The 23076-nt window shown below is 52.0% G+C and overlaps 1 long non-coding RNA gene across 2 annotated transcripts in view; it reads left to right on the top strand.

Moving 5' to 3' along the window:
• Window positions 1–4850: 4850 nt before the first annotated feature.
• LOC112944796 overlaps window positions 4851–23076 on the top strand; it is a 33447-nt gene continuing 15221 nt past the window's right edge. The window contains exons 1-3 of one of the 2 annotated variants that reach the window (XR_003248839.1): window positions 4868–4899; window positions 9044–9114; window positions 11056–11129. This is a non-coding gene — a long non-coding RNA (uncharacterized LOC112944796). Of the gene's footprint in view, window positions 4900–9043; window positions 9115–11055; window positions 11130–23076 lie in introns of both variants that reach the window. The other variant, XR_003248838.1, reaches the window with a different exon arrangement.

Here is a 23076-nt window from a genome sequence, read left to right as displayed (position 1 = left end):
CCGACAGTAACCGCTTCATTTCGCAGATTTCGTGTTTGCAGAAGGTCACATTTTACCAGCGCCTCAGATTTAAGAGAAAGAGGTGGTCGGAAAGCTACAAGTTTTTTTTTTTTTTTTTCATATTATTTTATTTTTAGGGCTGGGTCAGATATCCACCCTAGATAATCATATTTACCTCCTGGCTTTTTATTCTATTTGCTGTTGTTGTTAAAATTTGTATGCGCCCGATCTGTCGCTAAATGAGGATTGCGCTGAGAACCCTTGCGAGAAATAGCAAAATCTGGAGGGGAAATAATCAACATCGGGCAGGGGAGAAGCGGAGGGCAGGGAGCTGGGTCCTGTCGCGGGGGCCTCCTGGCTTTCCGACTGCTTCTCAGGGAGGCTGAGCCGGAGAAAGGGGCGCTTGGGGCTGCCCCGCGGCCGTGCAAGATGCCGAGGTCGGACGGGACTGGGAAAGAAGGTCGCTGGATGAGTACGGGGAGAAGAGGAAAGACAGGAGTAAGGGGGACGGGAGGAAGAAAACAAAAAAGAGAGAGAGAGGGAAAAAAAAAAAAGAAAGAAATAGACATGGAGGAAAAAAAAAAGAAAAAAAAAAAGAAAAAAAAATAGAGAGGGTGGAAAAAAAGGGCAGAACCGAGGACAGGGATGTCAGGTGCACGTCGGTCTCTCTGCGGCGGGCAGCGCAGGGTTTCGCTGCCATTCCTCCCCCCGACGGCGCAGCGAAGGGGCCGAGGGGGCTCTGCGAGCAGGGACAAAGCGACCCGCGGYGCGGCCCCTCCGGCAAAGGGCGGGAGGGGAGACACGGCGGGCAAGAGAGCGGTGGGCGTGCAGCCAGTGCTGCTCTAGCCCGTCCAGCCTAGTCCTGCCCCGTGCCGTCATGACCCGTCTTGTGCAGTAAAGTCCCGTCCTGCTTCAGTCTGCCCCGTCTCGTTTCGTCCCATTCCATTCCGTATCTCGTCCCATCCCGTGTCTCGTCCCGTTCACTCCATCTCTTCCCATCTCTTCCCGTCTCCTCCCCGTCCACCCCCTCCCGTCCCGCCCCGTCCCGCAGCCCGTCCCGCTCCGCTGTCGGGTCGGACCGGGCCGCGAAAGCGCGGGAAAAGGGGCGCTGATTTGAATGCGGTGCCGCGGATTGGCCGTGCGTGCCGTGACGTCACTTCCCAAAGGGGGCGATTACCATGCGAGGGGAGTAGAAGTTGGGCAGCGGGGCGGGAGCGCGAGCGCAGCGCCCGGACCGGGACCGCGACGGGCTCGGCTCGGACCGGCCCTGCACGGCCCAGCTTGACTCACCTCGGCTTGACCCGGCTCGGCTCGGTCAGGTTCGGCTCTGCTTGACCTGACCCGGCTCGGCTCGGTTCGGCTCTGCATGGCTCGGTTCGGCTTGGCGCAGCCCGCACCGTCGCCTGCAGCCCCGACCGGCAGGAGCTCCGGTCCGGGCACTCCCGGCTCCAGCGCCGCGCCGCCCGCAATGCGCCCATCGGTCTCGCTCCTGCTTTTTTTTTTTTTTTTTTTTTTTTTTTTTTTTTTTTTTTTCTTTTTTCTTTATTTATTTATTTTCTGTCTCTTTTGGCTTCCTTGCTGGCAGATCCCGGCCGCTCTGCTCAGCCGTGCCCACCTCGAGCGAACGGCAGCCCCGCCGGAGGGATGTTTCTGTCTTTGGTTATCTAGCTGTATGAGTGTTATGGAGCCATCATAAAGCTAGATAACCGAAAGTAGAAATGACTTCCAGACCTGCTCGCCCGGGGCAAGCGGCTGCAGCGGCACCGGCGGCGCTGGAACCAGCAGCAGAGGCGCCCGGACCCGCCGCCCGCCACCTCGGGGCTCCAGGTAACGGCGCCGCGCTCGCCCCGTCGCGCTCCGGACACCGGGCAGCCCCGCGGGGCTTCGCGGCACCAGGCGGGAGGGTCGGGGGAGAAGAGCAGCTCGTAAGCAAGTGCTTCCAGCGCCAGATGAACGCGGCTTTGGACGCGTTGTTAAACACACTTGGGGATGCGACCCTGAGCTCCGTGGGGTGAAGAGCCCCGCGGACAGCAGGTCCCCCGAACAAAGCCCTTCCGCGCCGCTCTGGGGGTCAAGCCGAGGAAAACACCCCCTTCCCCTCCTCCCCCCCGCCTTTCCTCCTCCCTCCTTCCCTATTTTCTTCTTCCTTGGGCTTTGGGCTTGATTCTGGCCTCCCTTCGGGAGGTCAAGTTCTCGGCAATGTAGTCACTTCTCTTGTGCCGCGGCTGTTGCTTTGGTCTCTAGCCGGGGGTCCCCAGGGAAGGGGTCCCACCGGGGGCACCCCTCTGGCGGGGAGCCCAACAGCCCTGGGGCTTTCTGCGGAGCCGGGCGCTTGGCAGGCACAAAGCCTCAATCACCTCTGAGAAGTTGAAGCATCGTATGTATTACAATGTCTGGCAAATAACAAAAAAAAAAAAAAAAAAAAAAAAAAAAAAAAAAAAAAAAAAAAAAAAAAAAAAAAAAAAAAAAAAAAAAAAAAAGAAAGAAAAGAAAGAAAAAAGCAATTGGCAAATCTGCATTCGGTTCCCATGGCGACACAAAGCACCGCGCTCTCGCTGAGCTCCCCGGCACGTTTTCGCAGCCCGTGTGGGGTGAGCGCCCCTGGCCGGGGCTGCGGCCCCCTTGGGTCCCCAGCGCTGTGGTCCCAACGTGGGGCACCGGTGGTGGGAGCCTGGGGGTGGCAGGGCGCGATGCCCCCGGCCCTGCTGACGCGCCGCACCGGGTGACAGCCGGTGCCTGTGTCCTGCAGGAAGGGTCCCTGCACGGCCAGCAGCTCCCATGGGCTGTGGCAGCGCTGGGGAGGCTGCAGAGGAAAATCTCCCCCTAACTTGCTGGTGACCATGGTGGCCAGGGCGGGTTTTGTGCCCTCTCTGCGTCTCTCCGTGCGCTGCTTTGGAGACGGGAAAGATGCTGCCAAGCTCCCGGAAAGGTGGGGTTTGGGTCCCCGTCCTCATCCTCGGCTCTGCRGCCGGGGGACGGACGCAGCTCTCCCAGGGCAGAGGTAGCGAGGCAGGACCAAGGCACTGGAAAGGTGAGGGGCAGGAGCCGGGTGCTGCTCTGAGACGGGTTTTCCGACATCCCCTGCATGGGGTGACGGTGTCAGACGCCACGTAGGCCCGCGAAGCTGAATGTGCCCGTGTGCCCTTCCAGGGCCAGCAAAGCTCCGCCGGCACCGCGGTCAGGAAGCAGCATCGCAGCCTGAATCRGGCTATTCCGCAAGAAAGGGAAGTTCTGAGGAGCTGTTGTTATTATATATTCTAATGAGAAGTCATTGGAGAAATTAAAAAGGGCAGAAAAAGACGAAGACGCCAGCACTAATTCCACAGGAAGCCTCCCAGGGAAAAGGCTGTGTGAGTTTGAACGCTGAAAAGCATGAAGGCCTGGAATTAGACTATCATTTAGAAAGCGTTACTAATCCGAAGTTACAGCAGTAATTCCATGATTTGCTGGGTCCCACACGCAGCGCCAGAATTAAAGATACGGATTTTCTAGAAATGTAACTCAACTGTGGCACCGACTCTCGGCGAGATCCGAATGAATCATTCATTCCTAACCCTGCAAAAGAAGTGTCATTAAGAACCAACCTTGTTCTCTCCAGCCCATCTGGAATGTATATTCTTGATACAACCCCAGAAATTGTGGAAGAGCTCGGAGATGAGGAGGAGGGAATGTAGTTATTTCTCTCCTTTATTATGTTGGTTATTTTTAAGAAATAATTTTCCAATTATTTCCACAATATTGTGAGTGGCACTCAATTCTTCTTCTGTTTATTTTCTTTTTCTTTTGTGTGAGAGTATCGAGTCAGGTGGAAACAGTTTCAGTGGAGATGCTTTAAAACTAGACTGAACAAAGCAGGGGAGAAGTGAGCAAGGTGCCTGATGAATGCGTTGATTCTGGAGTGATGATTTGATGGGGGATGGAAGAAGGAAACATTMAAATTCCTAATGAATATAATTCAGAAAGAATCACTCAACCAGCATGTTAGGAAAAATCTGTTCTGGTGGAAGTGTTTCTGCACTAGCAGAACCCAGTAGGTGTTTCTGTCCCTGACTTTGGTTATTGCACTAGGTGACTGTATAAAGAGAGGATTGGAGGAAAAAAATACATGCACATATACAATAAATGTTTTTGTGTGTGTGTATATAAAAATATATAGGTTTAATTTTAGAAAATAAAATACAAGTTTGGAAATCAGCGTCTACACGCAAACTTTTGTGAAGGATCCAATGCAAATTTTTCCATCTTGCTGTGGGATCAATGTTTTGGAAACCGCCCTTGACTCCTGATTTTTTTTTTTTCCCTCAACATCACATATTCGGAGTTGATTTTTCATGTTTTTTGGGAAGTGGGGTTGGCTTGCTTGTCCCAAAGAAACTCCCCTGAGATRGTGTGAGACAAGAGATTTTCCTTGCACATCTGTAGAGAGGGACCGAGCTGCTTGTCCTGCGGTTTCCGGGGGAGAGGAGCTGGGGCTGAATTCTGCTTGTGCTTTTGTCCGCACTCTGGCTCTTGTTGTCTGTGCAAAAATACACGGTTGAGTGTCTGAGGGGGCCATGGAGGCTGGGGAATGGCAGGGAATAACGGGCTGCAGTGGTGTGGAGTGGAGGCAAGAGGTGGATAAAACCCCTAACCCTGGGTAAACCCATGTGTGTGACAGCGGCTGCGTTTAGCCAGTCCCTCCTGGCCTGGCATCGCTTCTCTTGGTGGTACTTTTGGTTTGGTTTTTTTTTTTTTGGCTATTTTTGTGGGGCTGTCCCACGATCAGGACGCGGGATCGGTGGCACGTGGGTGACGTTTCTCGAGCTGGTCCTTTCTGTCTTTGTTCTTCCAGCAGCGCTGGCAGAGGCAAGGGGCAGCAGACACTGCAGCGATGTGAGGAGCGGCATGGGCAGTAAGGGGGTAAGTGCAAAATCCCCCCCGTGCTTTCACCCCGATGCCCTGGTGTGCTCAAACCCTTTCCTTTATTTCTCTCTTTGTGCTGAAACTTCCACCCTTGGGTGCCTGTGGCTCRGGGCTTGTGGTGAGCAGGTTTGTCCCAGCTCCCCGCCGGGGGTAGGTGCTGGAGATGCTTTTCGGCCCTGACTGTTTAAACAGGCTGCCCGTGAATGGGAGCGCGGCCGTGTGAGCCCCCCGTTTGGTTATGGATGAGGTCCCATCAATGGGTGTTTTTATGAGCTCGCCCGGCAAGGGCTGCTGGAAGCGGGAGGCCTGGCTCCGCGAGACCTTTTGTCCAGCGAACAGCGTCTCTACCTGCCTTTCCTCTCCGGCTTTGTCCGAGCCACCGGAGGAGAAGCCAAGACCTCCAGCCTGGAGGCCCGTCACACTCATGGCCGCGGCGAGTGGCTGTGACTTGTCCCCAGGCCGTGAGCGTGAACGATGGCCCTGGCCAAGGAGGGCTGAGCGCGGAGCCTCTGCCCAGCACGGATCTGTGTTTCCGTAGTGCCCTGGGCGCACGCGGCAGCGGGGCTGCAGGGTGCTGATGTGGCATACGGGCAGGTGCCAGGGCTGGTTCCTTTGTGCCCTTGCAGGTGCCTGTGTTGGCACGTGTAGGGCGCGCGCGGAGTCGCGGGGCGGGTTTATCGCCCGGGTGCTTGGGTGCTGCTGCAGGGCACGAGCCCGGCGGCCAAAGCGCCGCGTACGGCGGGGCCGGCCCTCCCCAAACCCCGCTGAGCGGCCCCGCTTGCTCACCCCATGCGGGACCCTGCGAGCCCCCCGTCCTCGCGGCGTGCGCCGGCGGCTCCTTCCCGCGGCGGACGCGCGGTTCTGGTGCCATCACCCATGTTGATGCCGTGGCTCCGGGTTAGTTAGGGGCGTTTGCCGGGAAAGCGCAGGATTGGGGGATTAAGAAAAAGGGAAAATGGGAGGGGGAAGGACTCAGTCTCCCTCAGTTAGCTGTGTCTTGGAAACTCCGCTTGCTGTTCCTATAGAGGCTTTCTCTTTTCCTTCACCCTGGTCTGGCCTTAAGTACCACTTTAAGTGGGCTTTGCTCATTCACATCCAGGCTCCTTAGAGCAATTGAGCCCGCGGGGGTTTGAAAAGAAGGGACAGTCCCTCAATGGCAGGACCTTGGGCCAGGCTAATTGGTTTTGGTTCAAGGGGATACTGGATTTGTGAAAAGCCCCAAGACATCTTTCCCACGCCAAATCCTGGCCCTTCAGAGGGGGAAGTGAGGGGTGCTGGGTGGGGAAAGGAGCTGAAAGAAAGATGTTTTAGTTGAGGAACCTTCATAAGGACCTGGGCACCCACCTGCCCCGGCAGGAATGGCGATGGGGGCAGTTGGATGGTGACGAGTCCCTCCTTTTTGGGGGCAGTTGGACAGCAGAACCGTACCCGGTGCTCACTGCATCCCTGTCCCGCCGTCCATGGGCCCGGACTCGGCCGAAGGAGCCTTTGGCTCYGTGTGTGCAGGCACTATGGAGATACCGGGAGCAAATGAGGACCGAAGGGACCTCGGGAAACCCAGGAGAGGGCAGTTGGGCCCAGAAACCAAATYGCTGCTGTGTGTTTGTGTGCCGCTTATGGGGGGAATTTGCTGGGGTCTTTTGTATTTTTTTTTTTCTTAAACACAGAATCTCTCTGGCCCTATTCCAGTAATCCCATGACCTTTACTCTCCCAGATCCATAAAAATCACTTAATTATTGGCCTGAAAATCAAGGCTTGGAAACAAAGCCAGCTTATGGGACCATCATTTCTTGATATATTTCCTGAGAGGACATATTTCTGGGCACCTTCAGAACAGTGAGCACAGCTTGTTGGATATGAGATATCAAGGCATTATTTATTGAGGAAGTCTTCACACTCCCTCATCTGTTATAATTAACTGATGACATTTTTTCTTAGGTTCAAAATATGGTGAAAAAGTATAATTAGCACGAAGCTGAGACACAGCATTAAAATGTCTCCTATAGTTAATGCAAGATAGTCTTGCTATTTATTATAGGAGGAGCTGGCGCTGACCTCTGTGTTGCCTAACACTTTTTATTGTAAAGATTCTTGAACTTCTTTTTTTCTTTTTGAGAACCTCTGACACTCCCATTGTTCCTCACGGGCCCTTGAAATTCGGCCAGGGGGAAGCTCTTAGGCTAGAGAAATGCCTAGTCTTTGTCCCCGAAATTCCTTTCAGGTTTAGCTGAATTATGAATTGTTCAGAATCACATTTTCCTTTTGGTTGCCTCCTTGGGGGCAAGAAAAAAAAAAAAAAGGAAAAAAAGGTGTTTTCTAGGGATAAACGCAGAGCAGGAGCAGGGTAGATCCGCGGGCTCTCCCTGCTGCCCTGCCCTGGCACGGCCGTCGTCAGTGGAAGCAGCGGCCGCCAACTCTTGCTGATGGGTCCGTGTCTGGCTCCTGTTCTTGAATCCTATCGTGTCGCTCCGGTCTCCGGGGAGCAGAGTCCTCCGGGCCCTGCCGATGGCAGGAAGGGCCTCGTGTCCGTGTGTCCGTGTGTCCGTGCGTGCACAGCGGCCCGGCCCTCGCCAACCTCCCCGCCACCACGGCGCCCGCGAGAGCCGCCTTCTGCCGCTGCCACATAACATTAGTGCTGGGTTTCCCGGTGGCAGAAATCTGTGCCGAGGCTCGGGGCTTGGAATCTCGCTCCCTGTGCAGGACGAAGGCTGTGCGGTGGCGGGGGGGSGGGATGAGGACRCGTTCCGCTTGCATACAATTGTTTCTCTTTTTGCTTATATAAACAATCTATTATTTATTASGTATAAATAATGCATTTTCTGTATGTTTAAAATGCATGTGATTTCTGTAGATTAAAAATGGCCATGGTTTAAGGCACCGGGCTGAGCGCTCGCGAGTCGGAGGGTACCAGATTTCGGTCTGCCCATGAGAYGTTAATTCAGCCTCTCGCTGCGCGTGCCCTTACGAGGCTGGAATGACACAGTCAGAGTCTATTTTTAGCTCGCTCCCTCTTTCCCTGGCCAGGGTGGCTGCACAGCGAGGTGGAAATAAGGTTGCATGGACAGCCATAAATTGGGCATTTCCTAACTTTGAAGCACTTGACCATGCAGTCTAAATGAGGCCATTTCAGGGCAGTATTTCTGCTTGTGGCATCAGCTGCATTGGCAGGGGACAGCGAATACGGGCAGAGATGCTGTGGAGACCTGGGAGACTATTGAAAAAGCATGTTTGCGTGAAGGGAGGAGTCAACAGATCCTACACCCCATGCGAGCTGAATGGCCAAGAAGATGCCTTCTAGTTAAAAGGAGAAGCCTTTGTTCCCTCAGAAACGGCCTTGATGTTTTCTTTGCCTTTGCTTTTGCCTCGTTCACTCCCAGGGAGATTTGGGCTCTGGATCTTGAGGCATCTTGGGCTTGTTTGGTGCATTTGCCTCCTTGGGAAAGTGAGGGTGCCCCTAGGAACATGCACACACACAAATACCCATCATCCTGCCACCCAGACACATGCTAGCAGCTCACATGCTTGCTGCTGTTGCATCCTTGCCTTGCGTGCTCTTCCCACTGTTGCTAATGGGAGTCGTTCCATGTGTTGGAGGAGAGGGGAAGGCCTTTGTGCATTAAATATCAGATCTAATCTCTCTCTCTTTTTTTTTTAACTGCTGAAAGAATCACTTCTCCTTTACTTTGCGAGTGATTAGACGCAACACAGATTTATTTCTGCTTGAACATTCCTTTTCTTTTTTCTTTGTTGGGAAATTTCTTCATGAATGTGTCTTGCAATACCTGAGAGGTGATATTCAACTATCTCTACTTTATCGGAGGGTGGACTCTGTCCAAGCAATTTTTTTTCTGGGGAAGAAAGCAATGGGTTTATTTTCTTTTACTCTTCTGGGTCTAATCCAGTCTTAGCCCCTTGTTCTGGTGATAAAGTGTTTTCTTGGTCTGGCAGTGTTTTGCTCTGGCTTATTATCATATAATCTAGTGTTTTCCTGGATTCCTGGAGCCCAGCATCTGCTTGGGGCTGCTCCTGTGTTGGTGCAGGCATCCAGCGTGCCAGGTTTGGGTTCCCGTTGTGTGGGCATGGGCTGCTGTTTCACCAGCATCTTCTTCATAACTTTTCCTYTCTCTCCCTGCATCCCAGGGCTTGTCTATCTGGATGCAGGCAATAAACGTCTGTTCTCACCCTGACTTCTGTTAATGAGATAGAGACAGGTAAGCATCACACATACCAACTTTCCTGCTCTCAGCAACATCAAGGAAACGGTGACAAGCTATTAATGGGAAGTGATGGCCGGGGTGCTAATTAGTGCTTCCTTTTCAACTTTTACCTACGTGTCTGCTGAGATGCCCGTCCCAGCCTCTCCTCTCTCCGTGTATCCCTTTGTTTCCAGTGTGCTGCTTGTTCTCCGCACACATCCCATGTCGAGGAGGCTTCTCTCTCTATTTTCTTCTATCAGTTGCTTCATTCCTTTCTTGTGCCTGCTTCCTTTGGTAATTGCCGCCTGCGCCCTCTTCCTCCTGTGGTTGCTCTCAGCAGAAAATAAGCATGATGATGTAGAGGAATCCAAAACGTCRGGGATGGGGCGGTCAGGAGTGTCTTGTCTTCACTCCGCGGGTAGCAATATTCACTTGTGGCACCAGTGCACTGGGTCACATTACCCCAGGGACCTGGGGTCAGGGATCAGCCCCCTCTTCCCACAGGTAATGATGCAGGGAGGCTTCCCAGCAGCTTGAGGGCCTTGGCCAGGGAGCAATTAGTATTTTAAGTGGATCTCCTGGTAAATGGCCAGAGACGGAGCAGGGCAGGCGCTCGCTGTGGGAGCCGACAGGTCTTGCCCCAGAGAGCTTAGGGGCGAGATGCCCCTGCTCTGCACCCCAGTCTCTCCCAAGCGATTTCTCCTGCCCAAGCTCTGCTGCTTCTCCAGGGACCCCTCTCCTTGATGGTCCCCCCTCCGCTTTCTTGCACAGGCCCTGGGTTTCCCGCTGCCCCGGGTGCCACGGGGCTGGTGTCCCGGGGATCCGGCCTCCTCTGCCCACCATTCACGGCCAAGGCGCCGTGGGGCAGCGGGGCCGCTCGTGGGGCAGCGCGGAAGAGGCAGCCGTGGCTCGTACACGAGCTAATTAATTGTCATGACTGAACGATGCTGCCTGCTCTCCTCTTTCCTCCCCGTGCCGCTCCCCGTTCCCCCCCTCGCTGACACGCACAGGGCGCCGCGGCTCCGGCGAGCGTCAGCATCCTTCCTTCGGCAGCCTTGAGACGCGGGCGCTCGTTCTGCTGGCTTGTCAAACGCGGGTTTCCCTGCTTCATGGTACACAGGGGCCCCCTGTTTCACATTTGCTGATTCTTATTAGACCCAGCGCGCGAAGGCCCCGTCTCTCCCRGCAAGGCAACGCGCTGCATCCCATCCATAAATCCAAGCCTGGAACAAAGCCGCCTCTACCCTGCCCCATATTTCTACCCAGCCTACCCGCTTTCCCCTCTCTCTTTCTCTCCCCCGCTCCCATGCTGAAGGTTTCCTAGTGCCAGGGAGATATGATAATTCTTGTGAAGAAAGCATGAAATGCCTCTGCTCTTTGTGTCTGTTTAATTCAATGAGAATCCCAGCCCCAGATGTCATGAATGGTGGGCTTTGTGCTGGCCCTTCCTAAGCCCTAACCGCCAGCCCTGCTTTCTGTCTTTCTTGTTTCCCACCACTGGATACTGATTAACAAACTAAATTATTTTTCCTCCCTAATGATGTTTTCCCACTTTGCCCACCAGGCTGGAAGAAGCCACAGGGAGGAAAGAGTTTGTGCAAAGGATGAGATAGCCAGGGAGAAAATTAAAGAGACAGGGTTGCTCTCTGGGCGCTGGCAACGCGGGTCCACTCGGCTTTATTTCCTTATTAGAGAACGTGGTCGTGTCTGGCTGTATTTTCCGTGGCTGTGTGTGGTTCAGCCGAGGGGATGGGCTTGGGAGCATCTGCACAAGGTCTGCTCTGAAGCACGGTGAGRTCCATAGCTCACTCGCAATGGCCCGTGTATGTTTGTTGTTCCCGAATTTAAGGTCTCTTTTCCAGCCATTTCTCCATGAGTGACATTCAGTAATTGCTTGACGTCCATCCATACATGTGAGAGCCCCTTTCTAATTGAGACAAATTTTCTTTTCCTTAGCCATACGCGACTGCTCGTCCATGGAGTGGGAAGCCTTGGGAAGGGCAGGGACATCTCCACCTGAGCAGAGAGAGGTGAGTCCCGGGGCGTCTTGTTGARGGACTGAGTTCAACTCATTCATGGGGGAGACCAGCTCTTTTACCTAACTCCTCCCTGCCTCCCATAGCCAGATTTCACAGCGAGACTTTTGAAATGGGGCCAGTTTTTAGCTGCTGTTGGAGAAGGCCAACGGCGATAATCCGGCGAGCCTAGAGGGGACTCAGGGTGGGTGGCCAAGGCAGGTTCTTGCAAGGCCACCTGCTTCCCAGAGCCCAGCAGAGCCTCCTTGCTGGGCACCAGTGAAGCTTTGGCCTGCAAAAACCCTCCTGGTGCATGGAAAGAAGATGGGTATAAACCTTGCAGGAAGAAAAGACAGTAGCGTGGAGAGACCTTTTGAGAGAAATTGAGGGTTTGCAGTGTTGTGAAGTTGGGAGTCGTTGAGAGAAGGGTTGTTGATTTTTTTTTTTTTTCCTTTTTTTTTTTTTTTCCTTTCTATCTATTTCGTGAGTTGCTCCATTATTTTTGTGTCCTGCTCTGTTGTGGGCAGCCGTGGAGCCAACAGAGCAGCCTTCCCCACAGATGATTTGCCCCTGAATCCCTGGGGGAGGCAGACAGGCACTCTGACTATCCTGCTTTGGGGTTTTCTTTGGGCGAGAAGGCACCAGCCCTCGGCTAGGGGTGAGGATCTCAGCTGAGAGGATCTCAAGCTGTAGGGCCTTGCAGGGAGCAGAGCCTGGGGGACCAGCCCTGTGTTTATCAGCCCTCAGGGAACTGTGGCTGGAGAGGAGCCTCAACAGCCTCTGGTCAGAGCAGGGATGGATGCTCAGCCGGCCGAGCCTGTACAGCTGCTTCTCTTGGAGCCACAGTGATGCTTTGGTACCCAATAGTGGTCCCTGGTTCCTTTGGTTTAGACTCAGCCAGGGAGAATAACCAGAGAAAAGGGTGCTGCTTGTCTGTACTCCCCAAGCCCCAAGCACAGCCTGAGAAACACTGCCTTTGCTTCCCACTGTGGCCATATCTGACCCTTATTACTTCTGCAAGGTGGAACAAGGCAGGAAAAATGGCTGTGCAGCGAGTGTCTCCATGTGCCAGGATTTATTAAGAACAATAGGGGAAATCAATCCGTCTATGTAGAATACATCGCAGGCTGCGATGGGATAACGCATTTATTCCGCTCTTGAAGGGTAGATCTATAACTCATGAGAGGCAAAACCCTTAGTRCTCCAGAGTCCCTTGCCTTCATGTGTGCAGAATACTTTAGCCCATGGCAACCCACCAGCTATGAATCTGTGTGGAGAATTCGCTGTCCTTCCCCTGTTCCCCTCCGCCGGCCCCTTTTCGGAAGGCGCATCGCTCATTAAAACACACCTCTGGAAAAGTGAAGGGGCTGTGTTCAAAAGCATCTCTGCATCTCAGTTTTTCTTGAAACAGAAAGTCAAGGCAGAGCAGAGAACAGAAATGCCTCGGGGACGTAAAAGCAACCCCCATCGATTTCTGAGTGGAAAGACCATGCTTAAAAACCAATAACAGATTTTGCCATGACTTTTTGCTGATGTTTAAGGACTGGGCATTGCAACAGTGAGGGACTGGGTGAGGTGTCGTAATGAGGACAGGGAGATGATGTGTGGGGACCTGTGTGTTTTGTGGCTGAATATCTCTAGCGATGCCTAGTTATATCTGTGTATTTATGTAAGTGCTGCTCTGTGCCTAGCTCTGCAGCTTGTGAAGGAAGGCATGCGGTGCAAAGACTAGAGCACTGGTTAGTAGGGGCAAAAGGTGACTGGGATTTGTTATAATCTTTCTGGGTGTGAGAGAGTGCGGTGGGGGGGGCATTAATAGTGAAATGGTATTTTCACTAAGCCTATTTTCACTGGATCTAATCTATCTTGTGGGAAGAAGATCTCTTCAATAGGGCAGACCCTGCAAGGCTGATGAGCTGTTTGGTGGGGGTCTGCGGAGCCGAGGAGTGTGGGCAGGGGGAGGCGTAGCAATTGAGCAGACACATGTCAGACGGCCTTCCTCAGCAGAGATGACTTGGTAGGTAGCGTGCTGTTGGGCAGATGGGGTTAATTCTTACACCCAAATCAAAAGGCGACCGAGGGGGGAATGTTTTATTAATGAAAGCAGCCCTTTGTGAGTATTCCTCCCGAGGCACGTTCCCTCCACCCTCTGCCTTCCCCTCTGGCTGCTGTCTGGCCCTGCATCTTGCTCGGTACCTGCTCAGCTGCCACTCACCCATTGATAGGTCTCATCAAGAAATGTCTCTGGCATGTCCAAGTCCTCAGCCTGGAGGAGCGGGGCTGGAAAGGAGGAGGGACAGGGTCTGCAGCTAGTTTGGTGAGGAGGACACACCATGGGCAGGCAGAGCTTGGGCTGGCCYGGGTTTTGTGTCAGCCCATTGATTGCTGTGGTGTTATTGCAAGAGTCACTTCTTGCTGGTATCAAAGACTAAGATAGGCCTTGGTTGGCAGAGCGYGAGCTAAACTGCAGGTCAAAAGAGGGTACTTCAGTGGGCAGGGGATGTAGGTGATGACTGGAGACTGTCTTTCCCATCTCCCATCCACTTTCACATCCCACTGCCTCTGCCCTGCCAAATGTGGGCTCCAGAGAAGGGAAAGAGGAGCTGGTTCTGCGCGCCATAAGCCAAGCTCTCCTGGCCCCTCTTATCCTGCTCTCTTTCCCGACCCACCTCTCTGGGACCATGTGGGACCATGTGACATCTTGTTGTGCCAAAGGACAGGGCTATGGGAGCAGAAGGGTTGTGTACAGAGATTATTTCTGTTACTTTGTTAAAAATAAAACAAAAGCTCTTTTATGAAGACTAACTTAGAAGAAAAAGCAAGTGCAGCTCAATTCCCAAAGCACCTTTTAAAAAGGCTCTGCGTGTGCACGCGTGTGTCTTACACACACTAGGAGAGAGCACCCAAGGCAGGCTGGGTTGGGAAACCTCGCAAGGAAGCAGGGAAGAGACCCCGGTGCGTGGCTGCTTCCCTGAGGGAGCCCCTGCAGGGCTCATGTTTGATCTGAGGCTCAGTTGTGCTCCTCTGAAACCTGGGGATGTCAGGAGCTCCAAGAGAGCCTGGGACAGGAGGCGATGCTATTTGCATTTTTCCTGAGAATGCATCTATTTGTATAAATATGGTGTCTTGGTACATGCACACACTCCTTGACGCATGTATTTGCTTGAGGAGAAACGCACTGTCCCCGTGGTGCTCCCTGCTCAGGGTTAGGCTGAAATTCCCACTTTTCCGAGAGCAGACGTAACTTTCCCCCGCTCCCAAGCTCTTGACGGCCATGGGCACGGCAGAACCGAACCGTTTCACCATGTGGCGGTGGAGTTCTCTTGTGGGTGATGGAGACTCCTGCTTCCCCATTTGCCCAGACATCAAAAAGGTTTGAGCAGATCACAGCGTTGTCAAGATGCTGAGCGCCCGTCTGCTCCTGCCCTCGGGTTGACAAGGAGGATTAGCACTGGGGGAAGGAGGGTGTAATAGCGTGTCACGGGCACAGGGAAAAGCCCAGGAGCGTGCAGAGGACGGAGAGGTTGCCAAAGGGCAGGTCTGTCTGCGAACGTGAGGTTGGGGGTGGGTTTGAGAGCGATCTAGGAGCTGTGCGCCTGTAACCTCCATGGGTTTGCTCTAGCAGAAGGCAGGACTGTCCTGTATGCTAGTTAAGCCATGCTGGGAGCAGTTTAAGCTCAGCTGGAGGAAGTCAGTCTTAGCCTGGAAGAAGAGATGTACACCAGAGGAGCAARTAGGAGCAGTGGTTGACCTACTGGGATGTCGTTTTAATGGTATGGTTTTCCATGTAGACARCCTTGGAGCGGAGCAGCTAGCCTGCCATCCGTGTGTCTAGCTGTCTGACTAGGATGTACAACACATCCCTGTCTGTGCATGGTGGTCATCGTCTTCCCGCACGACTAACACTGGCTCCATCCCCGCTCCAGCAAAGTACAGCAGCAGATCCCAAATTTCCAATAGGCATCATTTGCCTTGTTGACCAGGTGGAATAGCCCCATACTGCTAAAAATATATGTAAAGCTTCCCAAATACTGCATTTAGGTCAGCAGTTGATGTAATCTTCTTGAGGACAGTTAGTTACCACATACGAGGATTTCTTGGCTGGCATGGAGGAGCATGAGATTCTGTCTGTGTTTTTCACTATATCCTTGACTTTTCCTTCCCTAAATGATCTTGACTTAAGCCAAGATTTAGACAGGTTGAGTTTTCTACCCTGGTTTTGTGAGATTTTGGTTCAGGAGAAAGGCAGAACTCGTCCATAACTCACCGTTGGCTTTGCGGTTGGGCCCCGTGTTTCCGTGCCCATCAGGTCGCACATCTGTGCGGCTGTAACTGCTCTGGCCACCATTCCTGGCTCGGGTCCCGCTCAGGCTACAGAGCCCATGACGTTGAGGGCCTTGATGGTTGGGCACGACGCTGTGTGACAAGGCTCCTCCATGGGCTCCCGGTGTTCGGAGGCATCCACCCTCACCGTCCCGCRTGCCCGGCGGGGTAGTTGGCATCTGGCTGCAGGCGGCGGCACAGGGGGCCCCCGGCGGCCATTTTGCAGGAGCCCGCGCGCTTGCCTATAAGATGGCCGCATTGGCATGGGGTAGGGCGCAGCGGCGCGTCGCCTTCGCCACGCCGCCTCCCTCACGCCGTCCCCTCCTTATCGTGCTAATTACCGATGAAGGCAGAACAATAACGGGAGCTGGCATGCCCCAGTTCTTTCTCTGCCACCCCCTTCCTCGGGCGGAAAATCTGCACGCACACCTCCCCCCCGGCTCCCGCCAGCCCCTCCATGATATTAATTGAATTAACATACTTCCTAATTTGCCCTGCGCTCGCCGCAYGCCTGCTCCCAGCCACCCTGTCATGGCTTATCCAACTGGTGGGGACGGCACAACCGCTTTCTCTCCCTCTGCTCGTTTGGTCGTATGCGAAAAATCCTTAATGACATATAAAAAGGGTGGCGTGGGGGTGGGGATGGCGGGACAATAGCCAGTGAGGGATTTGGCAGGGAGACATGCAATATTTACTGAGATAGACCATCTCCGCTGTCATTTTGTTGGTGGATTACGAAGACCGTTTTCTCCCACGTTCGTCTATTTATTTGTTTTTTCCGGGGTGGCGGGGGGGGACGCGTTGGCACGCCGTACACCCCGTGCTTCACCTCGGAAAAGGACACGTTGAGGTGCTTCCGTAAACGCCAGGACGACAAAGAAAGCGCTTTTCTGTTCCACTCATAGGCAACAATGATAGAAGCCTTTAAAACCGTGATTCCCTCCGCCACGATTTMAGGAGGCTTCCCCTAAAAGGAACTTAAATACATATCATTAAATCTAAAGCACCAAGCTCCTCTCCTGCTAACTATGCCATGCGTTTTGTTTCTGATAGTATTTGTCCAACGCAGAGAGCAAGCTGATGGATGTGGAGCCTCCCCCGCCCTTCTCTCTTTGTTTAAATGATAAAATGTTCCTATGTTTTTATTTAGAAAATAAACCTTAGTGTTTTTCTACATTTTTTCTTTCTTTTTTTTTTTAATTTCTTTTTTAAGTTTTAGTTTTTCTTGGTGTGAAATTCAAATCCCCTCTCTTCCTAGATCTTGGGAACCCGTGTTCCCCATGATCACTTTTCTCTCCTTTATATAAAAGCACTACATTATTTTGTAGTATTGCTCCAAAAATGCAGTAATAATATTTTGATTTTGAGTATTTGGGGCTTCAGGATATTGCAATATTTTTTTTTATAAGCGATGAATGAAAAGCRATGATTTAAGTGTGTAATGCACAATACAGATGCCATGCATTGTAAATATATTTCAGGGGCATAAAATCCAACACAGAAAGCTGGTGTTCCACAAAAGCTAGGAATCAAAAAATAACTGTAAAAATGAATTGTCTGTCTGGACGAATCTCTCAGATCCCAGACAATATTTCCAGGGTTACAATATACAACTGGTTTACTTATTGGTATAAATATCTCATTTTAAAATGCTGATGATAAACTGGAAAAGAGGTGAAAAAGATATTTGAGTGATTACTGGATACTTTAGTTTTCCTGCATTTAATTTCATACTTACATGCTCTTTGCTTATCCCATGTTTATGGGTATGCGCCTTAGCTTCATATAAATCTCTCCTGTCTGTCTGTCTTGCTGTGTTCTTTTCTCTTCTGCTATCCCATCTGCTTCCCATGGTGCCTTCTTCTGATACCACTTCGCAGGATCTGATGGGGATAATGGGAATCCGCCTCTGGTCTCTATCATAAACATGCCAACATGGGCTATTGTGTCGGGAGCCGGCGGTCACCAGATGGTGCTTGGTTGCCCAGGGTCCCTGTCACTGAGTTTGGCCTCCCKGTAAACCAACAGCTCCTTTAGTATTATGTTCTCTCAAGATCTACCTACTCTAAGGAAGGTGTAATGACCCTGAATAATATACTCCAGAGAGGAAATGTGTTTGGGTGCACTGGGACCTGTGCAGGCTCATCCACGTTGATGTGGGCTGCCAGTGCAGAGCTAACGTGTTAGTCCCCGCACAGGGCTGTGTTCACCCCTTATACCTTTGTGCATTAGGAAAACTAGCCCATTAATATAGGACTAAATGCTGTCTTCATGCAAAACAGGATTCATGCCAGCTTGAGCAGATGTCTTCCCTGGCTAACTTCATGGACTGGGCTGGGGAATACAGTGCAGAGGGACCTCTTTGTATGCAGGGTGCAGACAAAATCAGGATTGCTCCTCTTATCCAGCTCCTAGACAGCTTTATTGTGTCTGTGAAACAACTGGTTTGTGCAGGTGTTGTGGAGAGGTGGAAGTGGTTATGGAAAGTGATTGAAGTGTGGACTTTCCTTGTGAGCAAATATTTGGTGAGTTCCAGCCAGGAGAGACCAAGGGACAAATCCTACTTTTCATCTTCTCAGGAGATCTTGAACATTGTCATAAATGTGAGTTGTGTGGGTTGGATTAATGTAGAAATGAAGACTGAAAATATAATACTGAGGGCAATGGCTGTTCCTGAATGCAGGCAGGTGGAAAAAGCCTGGTATGATTACATTTGGTGAAGGGCTACCATGAATGAAACCAGTGAAGGAGAAGCAATGCTTGTATGAGAGAGAAAGCAGAAGGCAGCCACTCTTCTGTGTCTGCTTGGGCATCCACTTTCTAGTGAGGGATCAGTCAGTCGCTGATCCTCAACTCCCGGCTGAGCTTATACACGCATCTGTGTTCTGGCTTTGCTGGACTTCGCTTATCTGCCATGGCGAAAAAGAATAAAATGGGAAAYATAGGATGCTGGCAGGGCAGGAGCTGAGTTGGCTCTCAGCCAGCCCCAGCTTTGCAGTCTCTATTGTCTCATGGTTTTAATGCATGCCTAGAAATCCAGTATTTAGGATTCAGGTTACCACTGTAAAGCAGCAAGGTCGTGCTCAGCACTGCTTGGTGTGGATTCCTCAGCAGCCCTTTTGCCTGTGTGCCCCGCATTGGGACTGCGTTGGCAGTCAGCCTTGGGCAGGGAGGTGTATGAGATGGGAGCATGTGTCTGCTGTCTCCAGCAYGACATGGACCTTGTGAGTGGAGGCGCCGACTTTGTGGTTGGGTGAGGGCAGCAGGAGGGAAGCAGTGTGAGGTGGAAGGAGGTGTCCAGAAAGCTACATGAAGGAGAGTGTGTCAGGCCAGGTTTGTATAGGTTGGGCATCCAAGACTGAACATGCCTTGCTGACAAGCTTGGAAGAAAATCTAGCAAGACAGGAGCAATGTAGCTCTTCTTGGCTCTTACCTGATTAAACACTCAAATTCAATGGGAACTTCTGGAGTAGCTGTGAGTACTGCTGGTGGCAACTGAGGCTAGGAGTCTTTCAGAGCTGTTTGTCCTGCAGCCGTACATAGAGCCTTGAGGAGCTCTGCTCTGCCAGGTTATGCTGTCTACAGAGGACGTATAAGTGCCCTCTTGAGGGTCTGCACCTTTCATCACTTTATCACAATCAGTTTGGTATTGATGAGAGGATCAACATCCCTTTGCTTAAGGGAAGCAATAATGCTGCATTGTCTCTGATATTTTGGCAAGGCAGAAGGGTTGATCAAATTATCATAGATTACATTGGGTTGGAATAGGGTTGCTTTGGGTCTTCTTTAACCCATTAGATGTACTGATGATTCTCAGGAGTGCTCTGATCTAGTCTCTACAAGAGATTGATGTAGGAGATCGTGACATGTGGTAGGAAATCCAGCCTCTGTGAGTGGGTGGAAGTTTGTGTGTGCATTTAAGGGGAGCTGACTCATGAGCAGGTCTGTGGTCCAGTCCAAAAGAAATGCGTGTGTGTACGTGCTCATGGACATGGCAGGGGCAAGCCCATATGGACATCAATTGGCTCTGCTTATGGACACTTACTTGCACTTGACTTTCCTACTGCCAGAGGTCAGGAGAAATATGCCTGCTTTTCCATTTCTTTGATCACTCTATTAACTGAGGGGTCCTGTTCAGCACCGTGCGGTGCACTGGGAAGTTCTGTGTTCAGCATTGTGGTACACTCAGCCTAAGAGCCAGAGTCTCAGATCTGTCCTCATAGGGGTGAGCAGGAACTCCTTGGGTTACTGCAAACACATTGCAGGTGARCTCTTGGATGAGAGTCTCAGGGGAACAGGCTTTATCTGCCCATTTTGACATACCCTGCTAGTGGCCCTCTCTTCTCATCTAAAGCAGTTCTGGTGCTTTGCCATCCCCCACTGGGCTTCTCAATGGTGTAGAACTAAGGAACAGGGTGAAAATACAGACTGCGAATGAGTGGGTGCTAGATTGGGATCCATCAAATTCATTTTACTTGTGATCAGGTTCATGGGTGATATGGCAGAGCAAGCTGACTGCTTCAGGAGGAAACAGATGATTCACGTACTTAAGTGCTGACTGGGGAGTCCATTAGGAGCTTGTTTCCTTGCAAAGAGAAGATCTTACCTGCAGCGAACTGCATTTCTGTAGGTTCTGGCTGACAGGACCTCAGACTTCTGTCTCCTTCCATCCCCGAATGTGAGAGATTAAATGAGTATCCGCTGTTGCTGCAAGAGCTTTAAGATATGGTAGATGGTGGCTGGTTTCCAGTCCATAATCAACAGCATGCAACAAGATTTGGTGTCTGGGGAACTAAAGATTTGGGTTACTTTGGTCATTTCTCCATGGTCTTCCTCTCCCCTTTCTTTCCTTCTTCCTAGCCACTGGAACAAGGAGCCCCACTGGTGCCTAGCCTACCGTGTGCAGTGGTCTGAGGATGATGATAGTTTGCTTTATTCCAGCTTTTTGCAGCTATTGGCAATCAAGTGTGAGTCAGAGCAGCAGCTGCACATCCTTCAAACCCCAAGGGGCTCTGTAAAGCCCTCTGGAGAAGTTTGCAGCAGAGCCCGCTTCGCAGCTCAAGACTAATCTCGGTTATTATCTTTGTGTCACCATCCTTCTGGGGCTTGGTCCCAAGGTCTTTGGGAAAACTCCTGCCCCTCTTCCCTGGCCCTGTCATCATCATCCACTACTCATCTCCCAGGTGACTTTTCACATTCCCTTGAGCTCTTCCTCATGAGCAGTCCTTTCCTGTCCTTCAAACCCTCCTCAGAGCCCAAGTCTGTCCTGCTGGGGTTGAGCCAGCCTGGCAAGAGCTGAGCTAAGGGAAGTGCAACAGCCGTTCCCCAAACCCCACAAAGTGCCTTTGTGCCTTTCCTGGGCATGGGCTGCCTATGCCGACCCACTGGGCAGGCCTGGCACGACGCAGGGGTTGTTCAGAGCCAGCAGTAAGTTTTTTAGACAGTTTTGAAGGTTGTGAAGGTTGTGGCTCTTGTTCCCTGTTTGGGACATGCGTGCTGTGGCTTAACACTTTCCCTGAAATGATAAGCTTCCCTCTATGGCATGAAATAGCTCCTGCAGTGCTTTCTTGGGGACAGAAGTAGAGTCTGTCGGCAGAGAGGATCTCTCGGGTGATAAATGCCACTCTGCATCTTCAATATTGAGGATGAACTTGGCACTTGCTAAGCAGACTGGTCCTTGGCAGCTGTCTAAGGGAGAGAAGGGCTCCCAGTCTCACATGGGAGAGCCAAGGCAGGAGCACACACAGGTCGTTGTCCATGGGGAAGCCACCTCATCCTCTGCCTGTCGTGAGTGCCCTGGAAGCGGGAAGCGCCAGGCCTTAGCGAGGAGGAGGKATGTGCTGGAGCAGCCATGGGTCTCTCATGAGGGCTGTCTGTGCTGGCCGCAGGGCAGCCTGTGAGGGACTGTGGTGGTGGCGAGCGGYACCGGCCCTTCTTCATCGTGGCCTTTGTGTGGCTGTGCTTGAGAGAGCGGGTGGCGGCGAGGCTGCCACGCCAGGGGCGAGGGATGTCTCTGGTGACGAACACTCGCTTTGCCAGGGCGGCCCCGAGGAGCGCGAGGATGCGTGACAGCCCGATGGACTCGCTCCGCAGGCCTCCCCAGCCCGGGGAGCTGGCCCGGAGCCTTCACAGCCCTTCCTCATCGGCTGGCAGTGACGCCTTTCTGTCACGGGCTGAGAGGAGAGGCCCCTGTGAGACCCTGTTCGTGTCATCTGGGATCAGGGAGCAAACAGGGCTGCGCAGTGAGCAGTGAGGGAAGGAGCTGCCCTGTGCACCAAGGAGCACGGCCCCGAGCGAATCCTAATAGGCTTATTGGGAGCTAGGAGCAATCCCGAGTTAGCCCTGCACCCTGCCTGGGATCGGGCGGCTTCCTGGGAATGCTGAGGGGGAAATATTGCCTTTCGACATTGCTGTGCGTGGCCTGCATGAGGCCTGCAGGCCGATGAGGGGTGCTGGCTTGGCGGGATATAGGTCTGGACACTGCAGGAGGATTTGCTTTCCTACAGAGCCTATTGCTCGGCCAGGAAGATGGGAAAACCCGGCTCCTAAAGGGATGAACTTTGTACTTGGACATCAGACTTCCCAGGAAACACTGACAAAAAATAAAAATTGACCATTTATTTATTTACTTACCCTTTTTTTTCTCTCTGTCTACCAGTCTGTCAGCAAGCTGGAGGCTAATCCACAGCAGCGGCAGCACAAATAAATCTAGACTAGAAAGATGCTAATTTATGCCAGGATTTCATGCTTTGTTTTTACTTCCACACTTTATTGGACAGAACAGGCTTTGTGAATGACGTAAAACGTCGTGTGTAATCTCCCCGTGGCAGGTTCATGCACATGCAGCGGGAGAAGTTCATTTCTGTATTTCCCTGCAGCTTTGCACATGCTGGGCTCTGCTGGCTTGGGTGTTTTGCAGGGGGTTGTTTCTGATAAACTGCCATCTGATAAAGAGAATTTACACAGTTTCAGGCCTGAAAAACAGGGTCTTCCCTTTTGTGGTGTGGATAGTGTGTGAATAAGGCCCTGAATGATGCCAATATTTTATGCCCGTGAACTCTATGCACTGCCAAGGAAGAGCATCCCCGCTGGGATGGGACAGATCTGGCCTGGGGGAGGAAGAGGAGTTGGCCACGACAGTGCTTGCTCGTTCAGGCTCAGCTGCCAGCATGAAGTAAGAGAGATAGCACCATGATGAATGAAGCCTGTTCAAACACACAGGTTGCAATAGCAGTGCAGTAGCTCTTGGAAATCTAGTCTAGCCCAGCATGCCCCATGTACAAGGTGCAGGGACCAAGTTTTCACCTAGTGAAACTCGGTCCCTGCCTGCCAGAAATGACACTCCAAATACTCCATCTAATTTTTGTCGTGCTGTGTTGGAAACCCACGGATGTGTTTCCAGGCTCAGCTCGCCTTCTAGGATGGTGCCAGCATTTATGCAGCTAAACTGTAATTTTTACGCTCTAACTGGGTAACCAGACAACAGTCTCTGCAATTTGCATGAATAAATGTCATGTAAAATCATATGCTCACGGATAGTGACCGTCTGAAAAGTTATGTTCTAAGGCAATTTGTTCTGAGTGATCTGGAGAGCTAATTTAATGAGATGTTGAGATTTACATGTCTCAGCGGCTGAGAG

The sequence above is a fragment of the Nothoprocta perdicaria genome, unplaced genomic scaffold, assembly GCF_003342845.1.
Source record: "Nothoprocta perdicaria isolate Ctin4 unplaced genomic scaffold, notPer1 scaffold_176, whole genome shotgun sequence".
Taxonomy (NCBI): Eukaryota; Metazoa; Chordata; class Aves; order Tinamiformes; family Tinamidae; genus Nothoprocta; species Nothoprocta perdicaria.
The sequence above is the reverse complement of the archived record's forward strand: the minus strand, read 5'-3'. Positions and strand labels throughout refer to the sequence as shown.